The following is a 22,444-nucleotide window of genomic DNA, read 5'->3' as shown; positions in this document are numbered from 1 at the left end:
GGCTGTTGCACTAACTAAGATAATGTTCCAAACCCCTTCAGGGACATCCATGGGACAGACTACTAAATTCCAACAATATGCGCAATATGTCCTACTGTTCAAGCCCTAAAGTTTGGACTTTCTGCACAGAATTCAAATAGTTTAGCTACCAAGCCCTGACTGTGTCATATTCACTAAGAGTACAAGTATTTTTATGCTAACGGACTGTAAGGAATCAAAAACAAAACTGCTGCCAAAAAGGGGCACTCAGTTTACCCCATAGGCCTTTTCAGAATGTATTTATATGGAGGTCCTAGATGAACAGAAAGAGCACTGAATTTGAGACGGACAGAAAATTAGACTAATTATTGTATAATGGAGATTTATTTAAGGATTTCATTTCTTTTTTTCCACTTGTATGCCGTGCATAGTGCCTTCTGTAAATAAAAGTATGAAAATATCTTAAATTCAGTCATTAAATACATAAGGATCACAATAAAAGTTGTTAAATTGCTGAATAGTTTGATGCATATCCACTGATAAAATAAATGTGCTGCAATTCACTTAGTAATCCGTGTCCTTAGCTTTTGCGCTTGACATTTTCTTTTTTATTCACATGTAGCTTAAACATGTTGTCAGAGCAATTTAGTTAATTTCGTCTACTAATGTTCTATTCACAGTAATTGTTCAGAAGTGGAAAATTATAATTTCTCAAATTACCCTCATCTAAGGTCATTTTTCCATGCCCTGGCCCATTGCATCTGGCTCTGGGCACTGAATAAGAGGCAGGCAGCATATACAAAGCCAGAACCTGTTGCTGTGTAATGTAATAGAACTAATTATTGTAGAACTCTTTTTCTTGCATTGGGGGTGTGGCTGTGGGTGAGTCACATGCGCTAAAATGTTTTGTGGTTTAGGGAAGCAGAGGGAGAATTGAGCACAACCAGGGGTCTTCTGTTTGGGAAGCCCCCGGTGTTCAACCCCAACCTCAGCCAGCCGAACTGACTCCGGGCCAGGGCTAAAATTCATCCTGCTTATCTGGCTGATTTTTGTAAACCTACACTGTGGTGTGGGAGGGCGGGCAAGAGGGCTCTTTTGGGTGGCCATGCCCCCTCAATTCTGCTACAACAGGTGTAGCAGGGCAACTTGAGCCCTATGGAATGACAGACTGCTGAGAGAGCTGCTATGGGGAATACTGTATGCTCAGAGGGGTATTCACACTAGAAGGTTTCTTGTCCCTTTTTTCCTTCGGGCAAAATCAGAGATAGCTGCTGAGCAGTGGCACAGATAGGAAAACATGGTCCTTGGTTGCATAACAGGAGGGAGCAGGTCCCTGATTGTGCACAAAGTGTGAGCCACCGCCTTGCAGTCCAATGAGCAATTGTGCAGCACTCTCATGAGAGGCTGGTTGTTTTGGAATGACTGCTGAGTGACTGTTTTCATCAGTGTTTGCGCATGGCCTGTCAGACAACACACACACCCCTCTTAAACTTCCTCAGGGCCTCCTTAGAGAATCACTGCTGGCTTGAGTCACGCTGGGGTTTAGAGGTCAAATGGAACACTGACATGTATTTGTGCACAGTCCATCTAGGCCTAAATTGAGATGTCAGAACTGGGTGAATGTCACTGAAGTGTGTTGAATAAAAAGATAATTTAATCCTTGAGCTTAAAAGGTGGTGATTTTGTCTATTGGAAAATTACCTTAGAGTTGTAAGATGCACATCACAAAGCCATTTGTCCATTGCCAGGTATCGTGATGAATGAGTTTAAATATGCTGTTGCTGAATATATTTTACATTGGCCCTAAAAAGTATTTAGACATTTGAGCCTCACTAAAAATGTGCAAATGTCTTTGCATTATATAACAGAATATCAAACCACGTGGCATTTATTTTAAAATATGTAATATGAAATCTCTTTGCAAGCAAAAATTTTACAAAAAGATTAGTTAGGTTTCAAATAGGGGGAAAATGCTAATTTGGAAAAATAGTGGTTTCATAGGGATACATCTGTTCATGAAAAAGAACTTGCTCCTCACATTTGCAGAATCCTTATTAATATACAGCCTTTATGTATTGGTTATTATTACCATTTTGTCAATTAGTTTTTTAAAGGAACTATCCATACTCCTACACATACTCCAAACAATGGTATCAGGACATCCCTAGATTCAAGTCATATTGTTCCAAGTTAACATTAAATGTATTTGTACACTTTCCAATCGTCAAACTTTTGGAAGATATTGTTCACAGTTACTGTATGTGGTTAATCTGCTCAGACATCTGTGTGAAACTGACTTCATATATCTACAATTTTATTTTTATAAAATCACCTTCACACCATATGGTTAAACGTACTTGTAAAAATGGCAGATGAACTTCGTTTTGAGAAAAGCTCTAGCATAATTTAATTGAAGATGGCACTATTTGATAGTTTGTTATAATGGAATGACAATCATACATTTGTGGGACTTTAGTGTCCAAAAGTGTCCAAATTACATTTCAATGTGTTTTCCCTAGGGCTGAGCATTGTTTAAACACGAGTTTATTGTTATCAGTACAATAAATCGCATACAGTATAACCTACATTGAAAAAAGTCACATTTTCCTGATATATCTCACATTGTATTTTCAGTTGAGTTATCACTTTCTGTACAGAGAAACACTACGTGGGTATTTGATAAGTGTGATATTTTGTGCAAATTCGATACTACATTGCTTTTGGTGTACTGTGCCTCAGTTCTAGATTAGAATTGAATCTGCGAGCCCTCTCCATACTGTTAACATGTAAACATTCTCTAATTGTGTGATTCGCTTACTGTATGTGATTTAGCTCTTTTTTGCGTCTTTTTCCCCCAGTAACTGTACTTCCAGCAAACTTAAATGAATGACTTATAAAGTAAAACAGGCTCAGGAGAAGTGCTTTCGGGGCTGTTCCCTGCTGACTTTGTTGCTTTTTTTAGAGTTATATACAATTTTATGCTCCCTCGACATTTCCCGCACTGGAGGATTGATGGTTCCTGGAGGCACAAACTTCTGTTATCACCAGTGCATAGAAACAAAGCATCCCTCATTTCCGTTCTAAGCACAGGCTTTTTCATTAAAGTTCTGTAAAAAGACTAAAAATAATACATCTCCAGTATGATGCAAGCACATTGTTACAGAGAAATGTTTAATTATTCAATATTAATACAAAACTGCTTTTATAAAGAAATCAGAAGTCGTGGGGGGGCAGTTAACATTAGGTCTCTGTCACTTTTAAAACAATTGCTGTAAGTTTCTGCCATTTAAAGAATCATTGCTGTAATCCCTAAAAATAAAAAGCCAAATGCTGTGGCAGGGTGAGCAAGGGACAGACACGGTGGGTTTGGCATCAGACCTCGGTGAAGCATTTATTGGAAATATTAATAAACATAAAATGTTCAAAAGGGGAATAAAGTGTCCATGGGGAAAAGTATCCAAAAAAGGGGGATCTGGTGCCCTTGTGGTGAATGGGGCTATGTGAAGGATGGGTGGTGATGATAGGGTAAGGTCCAGGTATTATGGGTGGGGTCCAGCAGCCGCAATGCGATCCCGGCTTCTTCATAGCGGCCCGCATAACCTGGGCCGTGGCATGTGAGGAGAATAGTGGCCCGGCATCCTGACCTATCAGTCTCTGTTCCTGGACCAGCGAGGATGCCAGCCTGTGCACACAAGGAGATAGAAGCCGGCTTCCTGAGGAGAAGCGTGCTGTGATTTTTAATGGCAGCAACCTCACATCAGGTGTGCCTCATCATACCAGCGTATGACTCAATCGAGGCTCATTAAGGGTGCCTACACACTAGAGTTAACTCCGTGTCAGAGAACGCTGCGAATGCATTGATATCAAAGGGGATGGTGCGTCCGAAGGACGGAGAGGGAAAACGCAAGGGTTTCCGATAGTGAAGCTCCATCATACATCCAAAAATTGAAAACATTTAAACTTTTGCTACAACACACTCTGGTGGTTTCAGCAGGAAACCGATGGAGTGCGTACTCCAGGTAGGGAATGAGGTTTTGCCCCAAGTGAAGGAGTTCAAGTACCTCGGGGTCTTGTTCACGAGTGAGGGGACAATGGAGCGGGAGGTTGGCCGGAGAGTCGGGGCAGCAGGGGCGGTATTGCACTCGCTCTATCGCACCGTTGTCACGAAAAGAGAGCTGAGCCGAAAGGCAAAGCTCTCGATCTACCGGTCAATTTTTGTTCCTACCCTCACCTATGGTCATGAAGGTTGGGTCATGACCGAAAGAACTAGGTCGCGAGTACAAGCGGCCGAAATGGGCTTCCTCAGAAGGGTGGCGGGCTTCTCCCTTAGAGATAGGGTGAGGAGCTCAGTCATCCGTGAGGAGCTCGGAGTAGAGCCGCTGCTCCTTTGCGTTGAAAGGAGTCAGTTGAGGTGGTTTGGGCATCTGGTAAGGATGCCCCCTGGCCGCCTCCCTAGGGAGGTGTTTCAGGCACGTCCAGCTGGGAGGAGGCCTCGGGGAAGACCCAGGACTAGGTGGAGAGATTACATCTCCACACTGGCCTGGGAACGCCTCGGGGTCGCCCAGTCAGAGCTGGTTAATGTGGCTCGGGATAGGGAAGTTTGGGGCCCCCTGCTGGAGCAGCTGCCCCCGCGACCCGACTTCGGATAAGCGGTTGAAGATGGATGGATGGATGGACACTCTGGTGAATGCATCAGTTGACCAATGGTAATCTCAGAGAGGCGGGATTAGTTGCATTGTGAAATTGAAAAAAAACATTGTTGACAAACTCAAACATGCAATGTATTCATTCATGTCCTCTATTATCTTTCTCTGTCTGGCTAAAAAGATAGTAATTATGGATAGAGAGCCTGGAGAAGAGTTTCAGTGTTCACTGTTATATCGTCATAGACATCTGTGTCTGTGACCGCCTCTTCCCTCTGTAGTAAACACCTTCCAAACAGACCTTACTTACTCCCATGTGGCAAACACTCCATCTGAGCTTTCCCTAGTACTGTATGTAAACTCCTGTTGTGAGCCTGGCAGAAGGATGACCCTAAGAGGCCAGGCCATGATGACTAGAGGTAGTGGCGGGTCAGTCCGCACAATGATATTACCTCGCTTTTCCTTTGTCTCACATTTTTGAAAAGGTAATTTCATTTGTAAATTTGCTATAGTCATGCTGTATCAACACTGTGAGATGAGAGGGTTTTTGACATCCACAGCATGCCATTAGCATTTAGCCATTATCCTTTTACAGTTACCTCTGGCTTGCTATGAGATACGAGTTTTGTGTCCGCACATAAACGTTAACTTCACTGCATGAAACACCCTGGGGGAAGTTTCCCAATGATTTTGCTTGCCAATAAAATCCTATCTCAAAAAGCTTCCCATTAGTGACAGTTATTTGGAACAGATCGGTTTCATGTTAAAACTACGAGAAACGGAGGTTGACATATCTTGCTACAGCATCTTGTTTCACAAGATGTCTAGCTTCACTTTAATAACCATTCAGAGTTCTCAGTGGTTTCTGATGTAGTTTTGAGACTTTATGATTCATATCATGATTAATCAATGCATCACATCTAATGTCAAAAAATTTAAGATTTCAAAGATTTGGAGGGTAACTGCAATTGAAGATATTGCAGCCATAGCAGTTGGACAATGAAGGCACTTCTGAAGGTTGATTGTGCAATAGATTTATCATTAGCAAAGAGGGAAAATAAAGGCAAATCCCAGCTGAGGGGTTGGTGAGTTAAGCAGAGTACACTCTGGTTAGGGGAGGATCCTTCATTTCCCTTGTGTCCCTCTCTTTTCAGCATGCTGATTAAAGGAGTGCTTAAGCTTGGCAAAGGTCCAGAACTATACCTCAGCCATTACACTGTTCATTCAGCACTAATGCCAGCTGAGATCTTGTTCCTGTCCTATTGTCCCTGGGCCACAGAACCTGCTTAGTCGATAAGAACTGTGCAAAGAAACGGCCAGTCTGTCCATCCTGCCTTAGATCTTGTCCTAGACAATACCATGACCATGATAGGCCTGTCTACATGGACATATTGCAAAATCTAATTTTCTTACTCTCTACATTTTTCTTGTTTTCCAGTAAAAAAAATATCTAAACATCCTTAAAACCAGATAAATGCTCTTAAGGGAAAAAAATGGCATAATATATTAAGTGTTATTTTCAGAGAAATGTAACAACTTTTTTAGATTTATGCTTTAAAACAACAACTGTTTGCCAATGGGGTAAGAAAAATACACTTGTTTTCCATTTTAATTGTTAAATGTGTTTCCATCCCCATTGCCCCATGCTATTTTAATCTTATTTTAAGGCTCAAACATTTTTTTTATTTCTCTGGAACCAATAATTAAGATTTTTGTTATTTTACTTCTCTAATAAATGTATCTTGTTTTAACCTTTCTTTGGCCTTGTTGAACTTTCGGACCCATTTAGAACCATTTTAAAAATGGGTCAAATTAACCTGCAACACCAAGGAATGATGTTTCAATATTTGTTCTGGATAACAAGACAAAAACAGTAGTTTTTTTTACACTCTGACCATTTTGACGCTTTCTCATTTCATTTTGGCTTGGTCCTGCTGTCCCTCAGATTAGTGGCATTACAGCCATTTTTGCACATTGTCTTATATCAGTAATACTTGGACTGAGGTACACCTGCATGTAGGCAAAATGTGGACTACTTACTGACGCTGTTTTTAGATTAACGGCAATTACATTCTAAGCAGTTAAATATTAATGAAAGTTTGCCTGCCTAGTTTAGCAAGAAGAAATACACTATTATCTGTTATTGCATTTAGGGGTAATTTGTTTATGTACTGTATTTACAGTAAGTATGCATGTGGCCACAGTTAGTGAATGAATAATTTATTGGTGGGACATGCTAAGACAACAAAAACAGGAACATACTGTATATAAAACTTGCTCTGTATTCTCCTCTATTAGCAGATGGCCTCCTTTCTGAAGTACAGTACATCTGTAGTGATTCTAGTGAATACTTCCCGATCTTTCCATAAAACACATGAAGAAATGTGATCCAAGATCTCAATTTCTTGAATTCACTTTTCAATCTCTACAGCATAGCAGATATATTTACAGTAAAGTGCAATTAAACAGAATATCAGACCCTCGTTTCCTGTCAAAAAAAAAAACAACAACAGCAAAAAATCAAACAACTCTACAAACACATTTTAATGTGGTGCTTTTTTGAGATGGGAGTCTATCAGTACCTTAACCAGAAGAGTTATTTACAGAGAAGCTTGTTCAGACAGACAGTGAGACCCCAATGGACCCAGTTTCAATTCATTCACTTTTTTATTCCCTCCATCATTGAGTAGGGGATGACACAGGGGATCTTTGATTCTAGTTGGCCAGATTCTTGGTTAGTCACTCAAGTCCCTCTCCTGAGCTCAGCTCTGGTAAAATATATTTAGCTTTGTAAATTGGATTCTGTGTTAAGGGCAAAATCTGCCACATAGCTATAGTATGTTTAGTTTACAGATTTGATTAACTGATTCCTCTTGGGATAACCAGGATTGTTATCACAGTTGCTCTTGACAGCTTGATGTCATCTCTGCAGCTTGAGTGAATACTCCCTAAAATGGTACATCAGCTGTGGGGAATGTGGCCATAATTCTTAAGCTGGGAGTTTATTCAGGTGACCCTCAAAAAGGGCTGTGTTGCTCATGACATGCGGTGGCTGAGGTAAATATATTAGCATAAGTTTGAATCTGGCAACCCCCTCACTGCAGAGAAGCTTGAAGTATTTGCTCAGCAGGCTGGTTCCCCCTTTCTTTTGATTGTCGCAGTGCACTCCTGTACATTGCCACAGTTTTTGCCAATATAAGGAAATTAACCTGGTTTAAATATACACGCACTCAAATTTACACAATTACACATCATGATCTATAAGCTAAACATATCATTGTCTGGGCTAGCCTAGAGTGAACAGTGAAAGCACATCTATAAAGAGATTTTGTAAGAATTAGCCTGGTGAGCTATTTATAGCCCTGTGGGAAGGGGTGGAGGGAGGGGTGAGCGGTGATACCGTGTTGTTATTTACACTCTGTGGACAATCCCCGGGTCAAAGGCACTGAGGCCAGACTGCAATTAAAGCATAGTCCAATAAGACTCTGTGTCGTTACACGCAAAATCTGATGCAAACACACACAAGGCTGACTGAGATTTCTTTCCACCTAAGTACCCTGACCCCTCTGTTTGAGGTCAGGTTGAGCTTTTGAGAATTAAAAGACTTTTGTGAGAAAAAGCAGAGCAGAACTGGGACTGCAAAAGTACCTCCAAGCGTTGTCTGTTGTATAATCCCTCTAGGGGCCCCAGTGCTATTTTTGTTCCTGGATATGCATCACCACTGGGTATTTTCTCTGGTGACTAGCTTACATCAGTAGGTCTCCTAGTATACACTCTATCAGTGAGAGCCTTCTGATTGATGGGATTTTCGGCTGGCTGGCGTTTTATTCCTTACCTCCTAGAATGGACAAGGGGAATTCGAGATTAGCAGAATGTTGTGGATGACCAAAGACCTTGGGAAGCCAGGTTGGTTCAGAAATCCTTATTTTTTCCTTCACATCTTCATGTATTTAGTGTTGATCAGAGAGGTGACATCCCTGTCAGTGTTTGTAAACTGATGGGGGGCTGATGTTATCTTAAGGATAGGCATTAGAGCAGAGGCGAAAGAGGAGCGTGTGTTAGCTGTTTGTCTGTGGCAAACTGGGTTTCAAAAGGCTGTAAGGTGACTGTCTCTGATTTATTTTCCTTTACAGCTCCATGCAGATTTCTAGCTGCCATCTCTGTCTGATAATAACATTAAAACAGTGAAAATACCTTGAGCTTGTTAGGAGTTTGCTTCTTGAGATAGAGAGACGCAGAGAGAGAGCTTGTCTTTTCATTTCTTCCTTTGTGTTTATCCATCTTGCCTCGTTCTTTGCTTAATGCAGAGCACATCAGAGACGGTGCACTTGATATTCCATTACAGCTGTGGATGGGATGTGGCCGTTAGACTTCCATTGATTCTGCATCTTCAGTGTCTGTGTGCTGAGCTTGCACAGGAATGTCCCCCTCACATAACTCACCCCTCCAACCCCACCGGGCTTACATGCTACGCATCATTCATCAATTCCACCGGGAATTATTTTTAAAATTGCTTGTTTGCAAAATTAGTCTTCTTTATCACCAGACTTATGAACCTTTCCACATACAGCTGTTGCCTTATCAGTATGGTATAATTCACTATGTTGGGGAATGCTCTGACAATAACACAGGGAAACACCTCGTAGACACTAGGGCTGTGTTTCCCAAAATCATCATAAGCCTAAGTAGATCATAGAAACCATTGGTGGCATCGGTCTCTACGATCAGCTTAAGCTTGCGATGCTTTTGGGAAACACAGCCCAGGTGGCTGTCACAGGCACATATACTGCATCTCTGCATTAACAGCCACAGTTAAAAAGTCACCAGCTTCTCTGTTCTCTGCCAGTTCAAAGAGTCATTTATTTCAGAAATGCTCGGCTCGCTCTTCCTACGCATAGAATATAAGCACACTGACTAAGTCCCATTCAGAAACTCGGACAACCAGGAAACCTGGCTCACAGTATAGAGTGACCTTGAGATGAGCCCCCCATTGCATTTCACAGAGCACATCCTCTGCATTTTCTCCCATCCTCCTCCTGTTGTATGTCTGCTTGTGCAAAGAGAAAGAATTGTAATACTCCTGTCTGATAGCAGTGGAATGAAACTCCTTGCCAAGTGTGCTAAAGCATTTTCCATTCAAAAATATTTAGACTTTATAATTTCAGTGCTCTGGATTCATCGACTGTAGTTCTCCTGTAGGGTTTCCCAGAGGTGTCTCTATGACTGGGTTCGGGAAATGCCCCATTAGACAAGCGTCGCTGAATAATGCAAAAATACTGAGAAGGAGCAGTTCACACATTGGCTGCCTAGAGGTTGCATTGCACTTTACAATAAAATAATATTGGCTAATATTAATAGATACTTTCGATATTATGAACTAAGAATGGATGATGTTTTTTAATGCATTTGTTATTCTTGGTTAATGTTAATTTATGTAAAATACAATTCATTTGTACAGTTAATTGTTAATGTTAGTTCATAATGCATTAAGTAATGTTCATGTATACAACTTTTCTAATGTTAAAATGTATTAGTGGGTCATTCCATGTCAACACAACCAGTGGTCCTGAGCTCAAAATTAGTTTTTTTTATTTATTTAGTTTTTTCCTCAGGTAACACAAATAATTAATTGATGATCAAAGATGATCCTTTAGAAAAAATATTAACAAAATACAAATGTTCAGCCAGGGAAATTTTTGAAATTTGGCTGATTTGATATGGAATAAACCTAATATATGATGAATTGAACAATAAACAAGTGCCGTAAAAGCATTGTTCATTGTTAATTTATATTAACAAATATAGTTAACTAATGGTAATGAATATAACTTTATTGTAATGTGTTAACCTTCCATTGTTTAATGGCTATTGTTAGGACTGTTTTAATTCTGAAAGCTGAAAATCTAAAGTGTATCAAAGGAGGAATCCCTAACTGCGGTGGCAGATTCTTTCCTAAGCTGACGCACCAGCCTGCCAGTGGAATAGAAAGCAATTACTGAGTAATGTGATGTTAGACTTTTGTCCACAACAACCTGATACAGACCCCACTTCATCAGTTGCCCAGTTTTGGCAGTGGGACAGGATGTAATTGTGTCCAGGTTTGGGGCAATAACTTCTTTACTGCTTGTAATTATTTGATTAGCCCAAAGTCTTAAGTTTGTTTGTCTGTGACAAATAACAGATCTATAAATCCAGAAGCCCTCATAAGTGGGTCCCCTCATTTTGTTGCCCCAATTTTCTGATTAATTTTAATCCTGCCACAGGGGGATTAAAACAGTAAAAATGATGGTTAACTATTTGACCAACAAGATTCTTTCAGTCTTTTAAAGTGCACAACTTAAATGGCACTTCATTCAGCATCTGACCTTCTGTTCTTTTTTCATAGTTTACTTGAATGAAATAATTTCTCCACCAAAAGGCTTGCATATTAGTATGCATTTTCTTTCTAATCCTGACACATTTTCCAGGCTGTCTTCAAATGCTTATTAAAATCAGACATTTACAGTTAAGTACCTTATTTCTTAGAAGTACAAAAGTGTTTTGATGATGAATTTATTGAAAGCAGCTCCCTTTGTATAATAATAATAATACATAATCTAAAACAAATACAGAACTGTAGAGTACAGATGGCAGGAGAAGGCCACCTGTACACCTGAGAGGACTGATCTTATATGACCTTGCGCCAGGGCGCTCCGTACTCTGCTGAAGAGAAGCAAAAGAGACAAATCAACACATCCACGCTATTCCATCCCGGATGATTTCCTTTTTCCTCAAGTGTCTCTATTCTGACACAGAGACCCCGTTTTCTCAAGTGCCATGTATTAACAGATGCTTATGAAAAAGTATAAAAAATAATGTAAAAAAAGTAGTATTTTGTGGTCTCTTGACTACCGATTCAGCATTGGCACTCTTGAATGGTTCTATAGTGACAAACAGGGTGGGTAAAAAGTGAAGACTGCTTACTGTGCAATGTAAGAGAAATGCACTGGAGAGAAGTAGCTTGTCCATGGTGACACACAGCACATCATTGTTCACTATTAACATCGACCTTTGTGTGACTAAATGTGTCTATTCTATGAATTCATCATTCTGCCGGTTATCTGGGTCTGCATCTTTATGGGTGGTTTACTTTTTGACTATCATTCATTCCTATTTAATTAATAATTTTCTTTCGAATATTTAGATTATTGCCTTTTCATTTGTACATTACAGTAAGACCATGTTTAATTGACATATATAACAAAACGAAGATTGATTCGTATTTAGAATTATTCTGTGGCATGTGCAACAAAAGACGAGTGATATTAAGGTTTGTTTGCTTTTTCTGTGCTTTTGGAAAAATAACAACATCATGAATCATGTTTTTTTTGTATAGTAGCTTAAAGGCAGATGGCCCACTTAAAACTGCTGTTTTATTTTGACCGGGACCTTCAGTGATCAAAGCCAGAAAAAAACGGTCTGGGTAGCTCAGTGAGTATTGACGATGACTTCCACCCCTGGAGTCACGAGTTTGAATCCAGGGTGTGCAGAGTGACTCCAGCCAAGTCTCCTAAGCAACCAAATTGGCCTAGTTGCTAGTGAGGTTAGAGTCACATGGGGTAACCTCCTCGTGGTTGCGATTAGTGGTTCTTGCTTTCAGTGGGGCACATGGTGAGTTGTGCGTGGATTGGGAGAGTAGCATGAGCCTCCATATTCTGTGAGTCTCCGTGGTGCCACGTGATAAGATGCACGCCATGTTTTCAGTCACCCAGATTGAGGTGAGTTACCATGCGCCACCTCGAGGACCTACTAAGTAGTGGGATTTGGGCATTCCAAATTGGGGAGAAAAGGGGATAAAAAAACTAAAACAAAACATAAAAAACAGTTCTCTAAAATTCTTCCATGCTGAAATGCACATCTGCCATCATTACAAAGAGTAGATGAGCACTTGAGCAACTGCAGGACAAATGCAGCAGGGTCTGACAAAACAGCATGGTCAGGATTTCATAATGAAAGCTTAGGCTTGCATTCAAACCTTCTCTAGCTATGCCTTGTGATGCAAATGTCACTGATCTGGAAGAGTTTGGAGGTGTGTGGATGGAGCTTGGACAAACCCTGACTGTGTCCCCTCTCTGTGTCTGTGGCCTAAAGGCTTCGACTGGGCTAAGCTCTCCATACCTTCTGTTCGGTATTGGTCAGTGCCAGATCTGTAGCAAACAGAGAGACCTGGACACCCAACCTCTGCCAATTGGGCAAGCACTTTGTGACTCACACTTCAGTGAGAGTGAGAGAGAGAGAGCGAGAGAGGGAGAGAGACACACACAAGGTGGAAAAGACATATATTCCAATAATCATGATTTATCTATGGTTTGCGTAATCCATTTTTGTATTAATGCCATTTCCTGTTTGTGAGAGTCTCCTAGAGGAGAGATGCACAAAGACACTTGGCCTGTGCTCAGGTGAGATGGCCTGCAGGGTTGGCAAATTCAAGCCAGACTGCGAGAAGCTAATATAAAAGGAGAGATAGAGAGAGTGGGCAGAACTCCATGCAGAGGTAAGAGAGCTGCTCGAGAACAGCCAGGAAAAAATGGTGGGGGTTTTTTCCATGGCGTAACACTTGAATCACAGGTGAGACCACCTGTCTCCACTGGCCTGAATCAACCACATTCCTGGCAACTTTTGCTCAGGAAAATCTGTCAGACACGATCGAGATTCACATAAAAGCAATTTACAATCCAGATCTATCCTAGGTACAGATCTGACATTAAATAACTTATATTTACAGACTTTTATAGCGCAGGCATAAATTTATCCAACGACCTTGCCTGAACCAACCCTTACGCAGTGGCTTAATCTTTCCAGACTATCAGACTCTATTTTTAAAATGAGGTTTAGACATGTTTTCTCTTTTTCCATCTCTTATTATTCCAATCTCAGACAGAACAGATTTTTTTTCAACACCTCTCTGTCTCACCCTGACTACATGTGCATTCTTAGAATTATTGGACTCCAATATTAATGTTGAAAAAAATCAGGCATTCCTCACACTGACTGTACCCTATAAAACATACAATATAATCCAGCATATGACTCATTCTATGCTGGATGCAAGATTTTTTTAGGTAGTATAGAACTATTTTAACTACATTTTGGGTGGGGGGGGGGGCTACACCGCAACTCCAACATTTTTAGTACTTCAACAAAGAGAATTTGAACATTAAAAAATAATGATGTAAGAGGAGGAAGTTTGTCATTAATCATCATTTTTCTTAATCAGACAGACACAGAGATACAACATATTTGTGTCTGAGGAAAACAGTTCTTTCTTATGGGAATCATTCAGAGGTTTCAGAACACAGAAAACTGTTTTATGGAGGTTACTTTAATGGAACTCACCTGAATCTGAAACCACTAAAGAGCAGAGGAGAACAGCTGACATGTATTCAGCCTACTAAGGCTCTGATGGCAAGGTAAGGGCCGTGCTTATATTTTTATCCTGTGAATGGAAGGAGCCATCAGATGAGTCAGAGAGAAGAATGTACAGAAAAGAAATGGAAGGAAATGGGAAAAAAATGTGCAGGCAGATGGAGAGGTGGCAGCCATGGGTTACTGAGATTGTGCTGATCTATTTCAAAACCACAGCAGTTTGTGAATGCTGCCGTGGAGTATGTGGTATGTGTGTGGAGATGGAGAGACAGACATTTGAGAGAAAGTGGGAGGACAGAGGGAAGGAAATGGAGAAATTGCTGCTAGCATTGTGACACAGTCCGACACAGATCTGACCACATACTGAATTGGACATTCATACATTATAGCATGAGGCCAGAAACATATGCAAGTATGTGTACACAGATGCGAATGCATGGCCAGCTCATTATCCATGCGCAGTACGGTTGAAAATGTTTAACGTGTGTTACGTGGAGGTAACAAACCTCAGTGTTCAATAGAGTTATCTTCCATAGTCTGGATGTGTTATTATTCAAGGAAAGTTGCTATAAAAAGCCTATATTGACTTCAACTTACATGCTCAGTGATATTCTCTTCAAACTGTTGCTCACCATGACTGTAGTTGTCTCGAAAGAGACAACCCACTGTAAAAGCAGACTGTTTACACTAATGTTCGCTATAGCACCCCTTGTGGCAGCGTTGAGAATGCAACACCTGCTAAAATTGTGTTATGAATTGCGGTCTGACCACTGATCTATATATAGATCAGTGGGTCTGACACATTTTGGAATGCAACAACACACAAAATTGAGCTTGCGTAACTAGAGGCATCTGCATTCAAGTACATGGTAGAGTATGTTTTGGCCTTGACTGGTAAAGTTTCACTTAAACACATCCCTGTCATTTGCCCCTGTCCTTGGTAAGCATCACAATAATGTGTATGAATAGGGCTGCACAATTAATCAAAACCGCAATATGACCTTGTGCGATTATTAAATTGCAAAGGGCTGCGATTTAATTAAATACATATATAGTCTGCTCCCTTCAAAGTTTGTTTGCGCTGCTCTGTCCAGTGGATATTTAGTCAGAGAATTGTTAGTGTTTTCAGAGCGGGTCTGTGCTCCACAACCCCCTTTCATGCTTAGAGTAACAGAAGTGCTCTGAGTTCGGTTCCGTTAAGTTGCATGCGCTAAACGCTTTATTTACACTAAACTGGCGCATCCTCATTGAAGCGTTTTTTATTATTTTATGCGATAGCAGCATCTCAGTCTCCGCAAGGCACAGGTATCATAATAATATCACAGAATACAAGATGGGGTATAATTCAAACGTCTTTATTAAATGATTGCTGAGCAAACAGCATTAACAATAACACCTGTAGAGTCCAGAAACATCTCTTCATACATATGTCATCTCACGAGAGAGCCAGTGTTGCCAACTATTTTCAATGGAAAGTAGCTAAAGCCTGCTCGAAAAGTAGCTAAATGTCGCCAGATGACGTCATGCGTCATTAGCATATTAATGACGTCATCGCGTCGTATTTGCATTCTGCCTAATTTGTCGGTACTGTAGCCTACTTCAGTTTATAATAACGGTTATCTCCCCTAAACCGTGCTCATACTGTTTTTATATAAGTATATAGCCAAATGTCCAGTAAAACGGTTCTCAATTACATATTTTCTGTTAGACAACGGAACGGAACGGAACTTAGCTAACGTTACATGATTATGAGTTTGAAGAAGGTTTATTGTTGTGTTTGGATAAGTAAAATGTATACAGTCTGTAAATATAAGATCTGAAGTCGGAGAGTTCAGAAACCGAACCGGAATGAACTAAAACTCTGATTAGTAGTGAATATAAGCGCATGCCAAGAAAAAACGGTCAAATTAAATGTTTTGAATTAAAACAAAGGAGAAGGCAGCTGCTATGTGATCACTGATTGGTTCCTGCTAACACAGCGTGCACATGCGCAGCTCATTCATGTCTATGTCCGCTGGCGTGCAGTCAACGGAATGTGCTGCTCCTCTCAGCCCAGCCGCTCACTGAACAGAGCAGACGCAGCGGGGAAGTAAGACCTCACGCTTGCAGTACTGGCGATATTTGGAATTTGGAAAGTTGCTAAGGTTTGTCCAAAAAGTCGCTAGATTTGTCGCTAGTCGCTTTTTTGAAAAAATGTCGCTAAAGGGGTCTGAAAAGTCGCTAAAAATAGCGACAAAGTCACTAAGTTGGCAACAATGGAGAGAGCGTGTCGCACTTATTACACTCCCCGCGGAAACAAGCGGAACTAATATTATCAACATCCAATAAAATGAAAAGGAAGGAACATACATATAATAAATCTATGTCAAATATTTAGTTACTATAATATAGTGCATTGCTAAATTAAATATAATAAAATAATTAAATTCAATGGTGACAAACTAATAAACATTTTCACTGTAAATGTAATTACACCAATGGGTTATCAGTTCAACTTCAGTTTGACATTAAGCCTCATTCTTTAGGACTATCTTATATACAGTAAAGAATAGTTTGTGTAAGCCAACTAGTTTTTAAGGCCTAGAATATAGAGTAACATTTATATTTTAAAATTATAATTTGTGTATACTGAATTATTGACTGACAGCAAAAACTAGGCAACAACTATGGTTTTATTGACAGGGAAATTTAGTTAACAGTGACATTGAGCAGAAAGCTTACATATAACCAGTTTTGACAGAGCTGCTGATTGTTCATTGATTGATGAAATGAAATAAAATTGGAGATCGGTATCGGATGTTAAAATCCTGATTGGAGCATCCGTAATATGCAAGTTGACTGTGTTTCAAAAACTAATGATGATGATTAGTGGGCTGAGACCTTATCACAAAATGGACAAAAACAGGTACATGGTGGATGGTAACATTTGAATATGAAGAATACTTTTTTTCACTGTTTATACATTTATTTGTTTGTGGTTGAACTGAAAAAAGGTCTCAGTTTGGTTCTTTTTAAGAGGGCTCAAGTGTGAAAACCCGAGTAGCGTTTTTGCAGTTGAACATGTGGAAAACATTACCATCATAATTGCAGTTCAAATCGCAATCGCAATATTTTTCAAAATAATCGCAATATGACTTTTTTCCCCAAATCGTGCAGCCCTATGTATGAATAAGCAAAAGTTTATTTTTTGCAAGAGGATAGCAGTCCTACAACAGTGAGACAGCCATTAAAGGCTGTCTGAAGTTATCTAAATTATATGCTTGACCTGAGATTATATCTCATGTAAAACAGACAGAGAAGCCTGTTGTACAGAACCGTAATCAGTGTAGTTAATAGAACAACACATATTCATGTAACACAGTTTTATCCAAGCTACCAAATTATTAAAAAAATTACATTAAATTACAAAATTATAACTGACTTAAATTGTATCCTGAAACAAAAATTGGTAAAATTCGTAACAATGAGAGCGGATCCCCATTATCCATTCCTTATTGCCAGTACAGCATAGCGTGTCCGGTGGCATCAGAGTAGAGGAGACTGCCACTAATCCATCTGCGAACAGCCACAGTTAACAAAAGCTGAGCAGGAAGCCATTCAGCAGTGGGAGAAATTAGATCTTTATTTGGTTTCTGCCTGCCATTTATCACCCTTGGAGACAGCAGAGGCTGCCCAGGTTGGAAGTGAATACGGCATCCTTGGAGAAAAGGGGTATCAGTTATTGGCTTTATAGTTGCACTGAATTAATATAGCAGTGTAGTGGAGCCAGTCAATAGTTGCATCAGTCAGGATGTGGTCATAAAGAATGAAACCTTAGCTGGCATTATGCTGGTTGTTCTAAAACACAGGCTGGCGTTTCTAGGAAAAGTGTCAGTTTGATATGTTATATCTTATTCTTTTCAGGGTTGGAAAGATTACTCTTAAAATGTATTCCAATACAGATTACAGAATACTGGCTCTACAATTTAATATGTAACATATTCTGTTGGATCACTCAAAGTCATCTACCTAAACTAAATACTTTGGATTACTTTTTCAACACTGGCAGATTTTTTCACATGTTTTGATTATAAGCAAGTGAATAATATGTTAACAAAATATGACAGTACTGTAAGACAAAATGCACAAACAGTAAATAAAAAAAAATGTATTTTGACATAATTTATGCAGTGTTGCATCAACTAAATTTATCTTGTTTTAAGGATTTAAGATTTTTTTTTTTACAGGAAAACACAAAGATTATCTTTTGTGGATTGTTCATGTTTTCATTGCGAGAACATGACCATAGCAACGTTGCAGTCATGGCTTTCTTTCTTCTGGGGAAAAGCCACTTCAGCCATCCCCCATGCTGGTCTTTCTACCTACGGATATGAGGCCAGCCCGGTTGATGCTGAAAGTGATTTTGGGGCCCCAATGGGTTCGGTTCCTCTGGGTAATCCCCCGCGGACCACTCATTCCCCAGCACACTCGTTTGCTCCTGTCCAGTTTTGGGATGAGACAGGCAGCTCGCCTCAGCATCGCGGTCCTTCTGCAGAAAGGTGTGATAGAGCCTTTCCCTCACATCCTGGGCAGCCTCAACACCACAGTGAATGCGCTGTAATGGCAGGTTACGCTCAGGTGGTCCAGCTGATTTGGAGTCAATTCGGCAAAGCACAGGTAGCACAAACCTGTTTGCTTCCCGGGAATCCTTCCACTGCCTGCTCTGGTATTCCCTGATGAGAGCCCCCCTCGGGACAGATGCGCTGGCCCCTGGTGCTGCGCAAATACGCGTTCCCCTCAGTGAGCCTAGGGGGGACGAGGAACAAGTCACCCTTGTGGCGCCGTACTGGCCCACCCAGACTTGGTTCTCGGACCTCACGCTCCTCGCGAAGGCAAATTCCGCAAATTCCCCTGAGGGAGGACTTCCCTCTCCTCTCGCCAATTCACATCTGCCTTTTCTCAAAGATCAGAGGTGTTTGGGGCTCCCAAGAGAGACCCCTAGTGTTACTACATCGGCACAATGTCCCGTTCCCTCCATCAGGGAACGGAGGTTACGACAGTAACCGAGATGATTCACAGCAGGTAGTCAAATAAACACATCAGATTCACAGGAATGTAATAACTTACACATCAGCTTCACAAACATAACAGATTAAACGGCTTCAGCAGCACCGTGGCCTTGCTTGTGCCAGACTCTCTCACTCTCTCTGCTGGTGGCATGGCTGTTTATATGCTGCTGTCCCCATGCTCACTGGAATAAGAGACAGGTGTTAAACATAATCTAGCTCAGGTGCAAGCACCTTACCTCTTTCTCTCTCTCTCCGGACGGATGCTTGACCACTCCCCTGCTGCCACAATACCTTACATTTATCTTGTAATCATGCATTTATTTAATTAATATTTCATCTGTCAAACCATTTTAAACTGCTTTTCTGTTTAGCTCTATAAGCTGTAGTTCTTCTATTTAGCTCCGAAGGGCCAATTTTTTTGATGCCATATCCACTGTTTCACTCATAACAGTGTGGAAACTGCTGCGTCTGCTCGTACAAATATAACACTTCATAAGAAAGTATTTTACCGCTGTTTAAACGTTCCTCGAAAGGCATCGTTTATATAAATATTTTCCAACTGAATAGACAAAATTCAATTCAACAAATAACAGAAATGCTAAATAATCCCTTCAGTAATCAATATACTTTTTGAATGTATCAGTATTCTGATTACCAACCATTTAAATTGTAAATGTAATGGAATAGAATTATTGCATGTATTCTTTTACTCCCAACCCTGTCTATAGGCCACTGCCTTGACTTGAGTTGGTCTCTTACCATAAAAGAAAAAAGTCTTACGGCATTCCATTTCTGAACTATAAATTTAGCCATGTTTACTTGGACAGAATCTCACATGATACACTATGTTGATGTAAAAAAATAAATAAGTAGTGGAATGCCTGTAGGGATGTCCCATTCACATTAACACACAGAGAGATCCACACACACTCCGATCCCAGGACTCCAGCATATGCAAGGCAGGCACGCATGTCTGGCCCATGGAGAGAAAGGAATGTGGAAAACCTCGTAACGCACCTCTAATTTTCCACTCCTGCTGTGTACACATCCCATTATCAGTTTTTATTTGAACACTGGAAATTCCTCCGGTGAGGTGGCTACAGCGCCCAGATGCCCTAGGCGGCAGGGCTGCTAAATTCTTGACTGTAGGCCCTCCTTCTGAGATGACCTAGCATGACCCCTTCATGGCTTGTTTAATAGTAATTAAAAAAGAAAATATGGTATGCTCCATTGCCCCCTTGCACAAATAAACCTCTCTGCCCTTCAGCATGCAATGCAACACCATACAATATGTGTTTTTAGTTGCATGTATGCATGTTGTATGGGCAGTATACAATAACCTCATGAGCTGGCATTTTCAGGCAGTCTTTCGCTCTACATTTGTTGATCCAAAATGAATGAAACACCAGTTAAGGAATTGTTTGAGGCAATGGCAAATTGTAAAGGAACTGTTGATATATTTCTGATTTATAAATGGAACCGGATTGGTCATATAATACACAGTGTGAACAAAAGGTTTCTAAGTTTGAATGTTATTGCATTCCTTCTAGTGGCTGAGTTGGGTGGCTTTGGGCTTATGTTTGTCAGAATACATTTTGACTAGAACAATATACCAGAAAATCATGACAGCTGTTGTCATGGACATAATACAGACAGAACACTGAACACATTATGTAGCAAAACTAGCCTTATAGAAGTCATATGTTAGTGTTATCCATGTCTAATATAAAAATTCAGACAGTGCTCAAATAAAATAGAATGGCTGTTGAATCAGGCTTATTCAGCAAATAAATGAGCATGCCTGGATTTCATCGGCACAGCCATTGACCAAGAAAATAAGAAATGGCACTCCTTGTCAAAAAGGTTGCTGACCCCTGATTTAGGTGCTTCTGTGGCAGTTTTACTCAGCATGAATAAGCTACAACAAACTCTAAATCTGTAACAGTGGTATCAGGTTTTATTTATTTTTGTAATCCTTATTAGCACTCGGACTGTGTGACGTTTGCATCTAAGATTTTGCAACAGATTTGACGTAGTCACATTTCACTACAGCTCCACAATAGAGGGTACATGGAGGCTAATCTGGGTTAAAATGAGCCCCACCTTGTTTTCTTAAGAAGTGTTACAATACATTTTTGGTATTATACAGGTGTTCTGTTCTATATTTACCCCCATACCTCTTTTAGATTATAGTAAGACATGCATATTAGGTGCAGCAATGACATGGCAGCTTTAGCCCTTCTCTTACCATTTTCGTAAACATTACAGATTGCATATTATTTGGATGTTTCTATATTTATCCCAAACTACTTTAGATTATAGAAAGACGTGTAAATCAGGTGCTGCAATGATGTGGCAGCTTTAGCAGTTCTCTGACCATTTTCACAATTATTACAGATTGCATATTATGGGTGTTCTTTTCTTTACTTGCCTCTAAAATACTTTTAGATTATTTTAAGACATGTAAATCAGATGCTGCGATGACGTGGCAGCTTTAACTCGGTTTTCAGAGCAATTTTCGTAAATATTATATTATATTAAGCCCAAAACCAAATTTTGTTGTAAATCAGGTGCTGCAACGACATTGCAGCTAGAGCGGTTTCGGTTCTTGAAACATTTTCATAAATGTTATAAACTACTTACTGACAATAGGTTAATGAAACATTAAAGGGAAAAACTTGGTAAAGATAAGGCACTAGATTGACTTACACATATTTGAAATTGTCATGCAGTACAATACGTTCCATGGAATCACAGGGAGATGAGCGTAGAGACTATAATCAGTCATGCATCTAAGGCCGCAGGCCTTTAGTGTCTCAGTGGGGCAGGAAGATCACTCATCAATGACACCACTGATCTCGACTGCGCTGAAACGGCGGAAAAACATATATCCGTTTTTGCCTCAGGAAAAAAAACTACCATGGCATATTTGCCTATGCGGTTTGTTTATATGTTTATTTATTTCTCTTACCCCTAGTCTGAAGTGTCTCCAGTGAAAAATTTAAATACACATGTACAAACAAGCTCTCCTGTGATGCACACACACCTGTACACAAACACGCATACACATACTCGAAACGTTCAGGAAGCTTCATGTGTGCGTTCATGCTCTGTGCCAGATGATGAGAACTTGTTTGCGATGGGAGCCAGCAGTGACCTCAAACGCTTAACAGAGAAGCTAGTGTACCCCTCCGCCCCTCTGACACACACTCTCACAGTGGAGTTTGTATACCCCTCCACCCCAGCGAGACAGCGTCGCATCTGTTATGTAAGTCACACACATCCACAAATCACACACACACTCTGTCACAGTTCACAGTGAGGTTCTCAACCAAGATCAGTGGTGGACCCCAGTGACACCCTGTTTTC

At 40.3% G+C, this 22,444-nt stretch overlaps 1 protein-coding gene across 3 annotated transcripts in view; it reads left to right on the top strand.

Moving 5' to 3' along the window:
- Positions 1-22,444, top strand: part of LOC127624038 (transcription factor HIVEP2-like) — a 103,940-nt gene that overhangs the window by 32,121 nt on the left and 49,375 nt on the right. The window contains exon 1 of one of the 3 annotated variants that reach the window (XM_052098649.1): positions 8,413-8,528. The exons of the other annotated variants lie outside the window; for them this stretch is intronic. The gene's annotated coding sequence lies outside the window, so the exon portion shown is untranslated. Of the gene's footprint in view, positions 1-8,412; positions 8,529-22,444 lie in introns of those variants that run through there. 3 annotated transcript variants of the gene reach the window in all.

This window comes from Xyrauchen texanus, chromosome 30 (genome assembly GCF_025860055.1).
Source record: "Xyrauchen texanus isolate HMW12.3.18 chromosome 30, RBS_HiC_50CHRs, whole genome shotgun sequence".
NCBI classification, from domain to species: Eukaryota; Metazoa; Chordata; class Actinopteri; order Cypriniformes; family Catostomidae; genus Xyrauchen; species Xyrauchen texanus.
Note: the sequence above shows the minus strand (reverse complement) of the source record. Positions and strands in the feature narration are given on the sequence as shown.